This window comes from Zalophus californianus, chromosome 7 (genome assembly GCF_009762305.2).
Source record: "Zalophus californianus isolate mZalCal1 chromosome 7, mZalCal1.pri.v2, whole genome shotgun sequence".
Taxonomy (NCBI): Eukaryota; Metazoa; Chordata; class Mammalia; order Carnivora; family Otariidae; genus Zalophus; species Zalophus californianus.
The window spans coordinates 94,763,998-94,770,603 of NC_045601.1; positions in this window are offsets into that span (position 1 = coordinate 94,763,998).

Here is a 6,606-nt window from a genome sequence, read left to right on the forward strand (position 1 = left end):
CACCATTACCTTGATCCCAAAACGAAACAAAGACCCCATCAAAAAGGAGAATGACAGACCAATATCTTTGATGAACATGGATGCAAAAATTCTCACCAAAATACTAGCCAATAGGATCCAACAGTACATTAAAAGGATTATTCCCATGACCAAGTGGGATTTATCCCTGGGCTGCAAGGTTGGTTCAATATACGCAAATCAATCAACGTGATAGATTAACAAAAGAAAGAACAGGAATCATATGGTCCTCTCAATAGATGCAGAAAAAGCATTTGACAAAGTACAACATCCTTTCTTGATCAAAACTCTTCAGAGTATAGGGATAGAGGGTACATACCTCAATATCATAAAAGCCATCTATGAAAAACCTATAGCGAATATCATTCTCAATGGAGAAAAGCTGAGAGCTTTTCCCCTAAGGTCAGGAACGCAGCAGGGATGTCCACTATCATCACTGCTATTCAACATAGTATTAGAAGTCCTAGCCACAGCAATCAGACAACAGAAAGAAATCAAAGGCATCCAAATCAGCAAAGAAGAAGTCAAACTCACTCTTTGCAGATGATATGATGCTGTATGTGGAAAGCCCAAAAGACTCCCCCCAAAACTGCTAGAACTCATGCAGGAATTCAGTAAAGTAGCAGGATATAAAATCAATGCACAGAAATCAGTGGCATTCCTATACACCAACAAGACAGAAGAGAGACAAATCAAGGAGTCAATCCCATTTACAATTGCACCCAAAACCATAAGATACCTAGGAATAAATTTAACCAAAGAGGACAAGGATCTGTACTCAGAAAACTATAAAATACTCATGAAAGAAATTGAAGAAGATACAAAGAAATGGAAAAACGTTCCATGCTCATGGATTGGAAGAACCAACATTGTGAAGGTGTCAATGCTACCTAGAGCAATCTACACATTCAATGCAATCCCCATCAAAATACCATCCACTTTTTTCAAAGAAATGGAACAAATAATCCTAAAATTTGTATGGAACCAGAAGAGACCCCGAATAGCCAGAGGAATATTGAAAAAGAAAAGCAAAGCTGGCGGCATCACAATTCCACACTTCCAGCTCTATTACAAAGTTGTCATCATCAAGACAGTATGGTACTGGCACAAAAACAGACACATAGATCAATGGAACAGAATCGAGAGCCCAGAAATGGACCCTCAACTCTATGGTCAACTTATCTTTGACAAAGCAGGAAAGAATGTCCAATGGAAAAAAGACAGTCTCTTCAACAAATGGTGTTGGGAAAATTGGACAGCCACATGCAGAAGAATGAAACTGGACCATTTCCTTACACCACACACAAAAATAGACTCCAAATGGTTGAAAGACCTAAACGTGAGACAGGAGTCCATGAAAATCCTAAAGGAGAACACAGGCAGCAACCTCTTCGACCTCAGCCGCAGCAACTTCTTCCTAGAAACATCGCCAAAGGCAAGGGAAGCAAGGGCAAAAATGAACTATTGGGATTTCATCAAGATAAAAAGCTTTTGCACAGCAAAAGAAACAGTCCACAAAACCAAAAACAACCGACAGAATGGGAGAAAATATTTGCAAATGACATATCAGATAAAGGGCTAGTATCCAAAATCTATAAAGAACTTATCAAACTCAACACCCAAAGAACAAATAATCCAATCAGGAAATGGGCAGAAGACATGAACAGACATTTTTCCAAAGAAGACATCCAAATGGCCAACAGACACATGAAAAAGTGCTCAACATTGCTTGGCATCAGGGAAATTCAAATCAAAACCTCAATGAGATACCACCTCACACCAGTCAGAATGGCTAGAATTAACAAGTCAGGAAACGACAGATGTTGGCGGGGATGTGGAGAAAGGGGAACCCTCCTACACTGTTGGTGGGAATGCAAGCTGGTGCAACCCCTCTGGGAAACAGTATGGAGGTTCCTCAAACAATTGAAAATAGAGCTACCCTACTATCCAGCAATTGCACTACTGGGTATTTACCCCAAAGATACAAATGTAGGGATCCGAAGGGGTACGTGTACCCCGATGTTTATAGCAGCAATGTCTACAATAACCAAACTGTGGAAAGAGCCAAGATGTCCATCGACAGATGAATGGATAAAGAAGAAATGGTATATATACACAATGGAATATTATGCAGCCATCAAAAGGAATGAGATCTCGCCATTTGCAACAACATGGATGGAACTGGAGGGTGTTATGCTAAGTGAAATAAGTCAATCAGAGAAAGACATGTATCATATGACCTCACTGATATGAGGAATTTTTAACCTCAGGAAACAAACTGAGGTTTGCTGGAGTGGTGGGGGGTGGGAAGGATGGGGTGCCTGGGTGATAGACATTGGGGAGGGTATGTGCTATGGTGAGCGCTGTGAATTGTGCAAGACTGTTGAATCACAGCTCTGTACTTCTGAAACAAATAATGCAATATATGTTAAGGAAAAAAAAAGAAGAAGATAGCAGGAGGGGAAGAATGAAGGGGAGTAAGTCGGAGGGGGAGAAAAACCATGAGAGACGATGGACTCTGAAAAACAAACTGAGGGTTCTAGAGGGGCGGGGGTCGGGGGTTGGATTAGCCCGGTGATGGGTATTAAAGAGGGCATGTTCTGCGTGGAGCAGTGGGTGTTATGCACAAACAATGAATCATGGAACACTACATCAAAAGCTAATGATGTAATGTATGGTGATTAACATAACAATAAAAAATAAAAAAAAGATAATACCTAAAAGCTGCATGTAAATTAACAGTTTTTAAATGTCTTAAATATCTAGATGAGATTTGCATTTAAACAATTTTTCTTATGTGCTGGTGAGAGTTCAGTGGAACATATACTGTGAAAGGTTGCAGGTGGGAGTCATTCGGTTAAATTCTTGGAAAACAAACAGTAAATATGTGGCTATAGCCCAAATATGTTCATGCCCTTCAATTCAGTAATTGTTGCAGGGATAGTTTTTTCTTTTTTTTTTTAAGATTTTATTTATTTATTTGAGAGAGAGCATGCCCGTGTTAGTTGTGGGGAGAGGCAGAGGGAGAGGGACAAGCAGACTCCCAGCTGATCAAGGAGCCCACCGCAAGGCTCCATCCCAGGACCCTGAGATCATGACCTGAGCTGAAGTAGATGCTTAACCAATTGAGCCACCCAGGAGCCCCTGGGATAGTCTTTTTCATTTTAGATATTCTCATAGGTGTGTAGTAATATCATATTGTGATTTAAATTTGCAATAACCTAATTAGTAATAATGTTGAAAATCTTTTTATGTATTCATTTGCCATCCATATATCTTCATTGGTCATGCCTCTTATGGTCTTCTGCCCATTATTTAAATTATTTTCTTATTATTGAATTTTAAGAGTTGTTTATTCTGGATTCAAGACCTTAACAGATACGTGATTTCCAAATATTTTCTCCCAGTCTATAGTCTTTCAGGGGCACCTGGGTGGCTCAGTTTGTTAAGCGACTGCCTTAGGCTCAGTTCATGATCCTGGAGTCCCAGGATTGAACCTCATATTGGGCTCCCTGCTCAGTGGGGAATCTGCTTCTCCCTCTGACCCTCCCCCCTCTCATGCTCTCTCTCTCTCAAATAAATAAATAAAATCTTTTAAAAAGTTGTCTTTCATAGAGAAGTTTTTACATTTGACAAAGTCTACTTTATCAATTTTTTACTTTATCATGCTTTTGGTGGTATATCTAAGAAATCTTTTTTTTTTAAAGATTTTATTTATTCATTTGAGAGACAGACAGAGAGAGAGCAGGAGCAGGGGGGAGAGGCAGAGGGAGAGGGAGAAGCAGACTCCCCTCTGAGCTGGGAGCCTGACGTGGGACTCGATCCCAAGACCTGGAGATCATGACCTGAGCTGAAGGCAGATGCCCAACCATCTGAGCCACCCAGGCACCCCTAAGAAATCTTTGCATAAGCAAAGTTACAAATATTTTTGTCTTTGTTTCCTTCTAGAAAATTACAATTAGGTTTTAATTTTAGGTCTATGAGCCATTTTGAGTTCATTTTTACCTATGATAAGTATGGATTGAAGTTCATGGTTTTGCATATGGATGTACAATTGTTTCAGCACCAATTGTTGAAAACACTGTCCTTTCTTCTCTGAATTGCCTTTGCACCTTTGCCAAATACCAGTTGTTCATATATCTGTGGGCCTATTTCTGAACTTTCTATTATCTTCTGTTGATGTATTTATCTATCTTGACACCAATACTGTACTGTCTTGATTACTGTAGCTCTGCAATAAGTCATGAAATCAGGTAGTGTTAGTTTTCCAGCTTGAATCTTGTTTTTCAAATTGTCAGTTTTCTTTAATCTCTCTCAGCAACATTTGGTATTTTTCAGTGTGTAGATATTTCACATATCTTGTCAGGTTAATCACTAAGTATTTCATATTTTTTGATGCTATCGTAATTGGTATAGTTCTTCAAAATTCAATTTGACTTTTTTCTAAGGATGAATAATATTCTATTGTGTATAATAGCACAATAATAGTATTCTACTATGTATATATACACATTGTTTTTATCCAGTCATCTGGATAAATTGTTTCCAAGTCTCAGTTATTGTGAATAATGGTGCAATGAACACAAAAGTGCAGATATCTCGTCAAGATACTAATCTCATTCCCTTTGCATATATACCCTGAATTAGGATTGCTGGGTCATACACTAGTTCTGTTTTTTTTTTTTTAATTTTTTTAGAGGGGGGAGGATTGGGGGTGAAGGCAGAGGGAGAAAGAGAATCTTAAGCAGGTTTCATGCCCAGTGTAGAGCCCAGCATGACCCGAGATTATGACCTGAGCCAAAATCAAGAGTCGGATGCTTAACTGACTGAGCCGCCCAGGTGCCCCTGTATTTTAATTTTTTGAAGAACTTCATACTGTTTTCTGTAATAGTGTGCCAGTTTACATTTCCACCAACAGTGGACAAGGGTTCCCTTTTTCCACGTCTTGGCCAACACTTGTCATCTCTTGAATTTTTTTACAATAGCCATCTTATAGGCATGAGGTGATATTTCACTCTGGTTTAGATTTGTATGTTCCTGATGGTTAATGATATTGAGCACTTTTTAATATAACCGTTGGTCATTTGTATGTCTTCTTTGGAAAAATGTCTATTCAGGTCCTCTGCCCATTTCTTGAGTTATTTGGGGATTTTTTTGCTATTGAGTTATATGAGTTTCTGTATATTTGGATATTGACCTCTTATTGGATATGTGGGTTTGTAAATATTTTCTCCTATTCTGTAGGTTACCTTTTCATTTTGTTAATTATTTCCTTTGCTGTGCAAAAGGCTTTTAGTTTGATGTTGTCCACTTGGTTATTTTTGCTTTTGGTTTCTGTGCTTTTGGTGTCATATCCAAAAAAATCATTGCCAGACCAATATCAATGAGCTTTTCCCTGTTTTCTTCTATTAGTTTTACAGTTTCAGGTCTTTTAAGTCTTTATTTTAAATTGAAGTATAATTGAGATACCATATTATTTTAGTTTCAAGTGTACAACAGTGATTTCTAACTCTACCACCATTCTCATATGTATATATATTTTTAAGGTTCCATGGCCAATGTGGGGCTTGAACTCACAACCCTGCAATAAGAGTCAGATTCTCTATCAACTGAGTCAGCCAGGTGCCCCCTTCCCATATTTTCAATTGTCATTCCACTATAATAAATGGTCTTACCTTCTCCCTTACTTTTTGATTTATCCATTATTATGATTCATGGATTTCTGTTTTATTCAATGGGTTATAATTTGATTGTTCATTGCTATTATAGAAATAAAACTGTATTTTATTTAGGTATGGTTGACAAAATTGTGTATATTTAGGTGTACATGATGTTTTGATGTTGTTATACATTGTGAAATAATTGCCACAATTAAGCTAATTAACATATCCATCACCTTACATAGTTACCATTTATGTGTGTGTGTGGTGAGAACCCTTAAGATCTCCTTTCTTGGGGCACCTGGCTAGCTCAAGTTGGTAGAGCATGTGACCCTTCATCTTGGGGTTGCAAGTTCAAGCCCCATGTTGGATGTAGAGCTTACTTAAAAAAAAAATCTACTTTCTTAGCAAATTTCAAGCGTACAATACATTATTATTATAGTCACCATGCTATAAATTAGGTTTCCAGAACATACACCTCTTATAACTGAAAGTTTATTCTCTTGGACCAACATCTCCCCATTTCCCCCATCCCCCAGCAACTGGTAACCATCATTCTACTCTCGGTTTCCTTGAGTTCAACTTTTTTTACATTTCACATATGAGATCATGCAGTATCTGTCTTTCTGGCTTATTTTGCTTAGCATAATGTCCTCCAGGTGTATCCAAGCAGCTGTAAATGGCAGGATTTTCTTCTTATGTAAATTTAAATTTTCATGTCTGTTTATTCTTCCTTAATTTTGCATGGTTTCTCAGCATTTCCTTGTCTTTCATGTCATTGACATTTTTGAAGAATATAGGCCAGTTATTTTATAGAATGTTCCTCAGTTTAAGTTTGTCAGTGTTTCCTCATGATCACATTCAGGTTATATCTCTGGCCAAAATACTACTTAAGTGATCTTGTGTTGCTTTTAGGGAATCACATTCA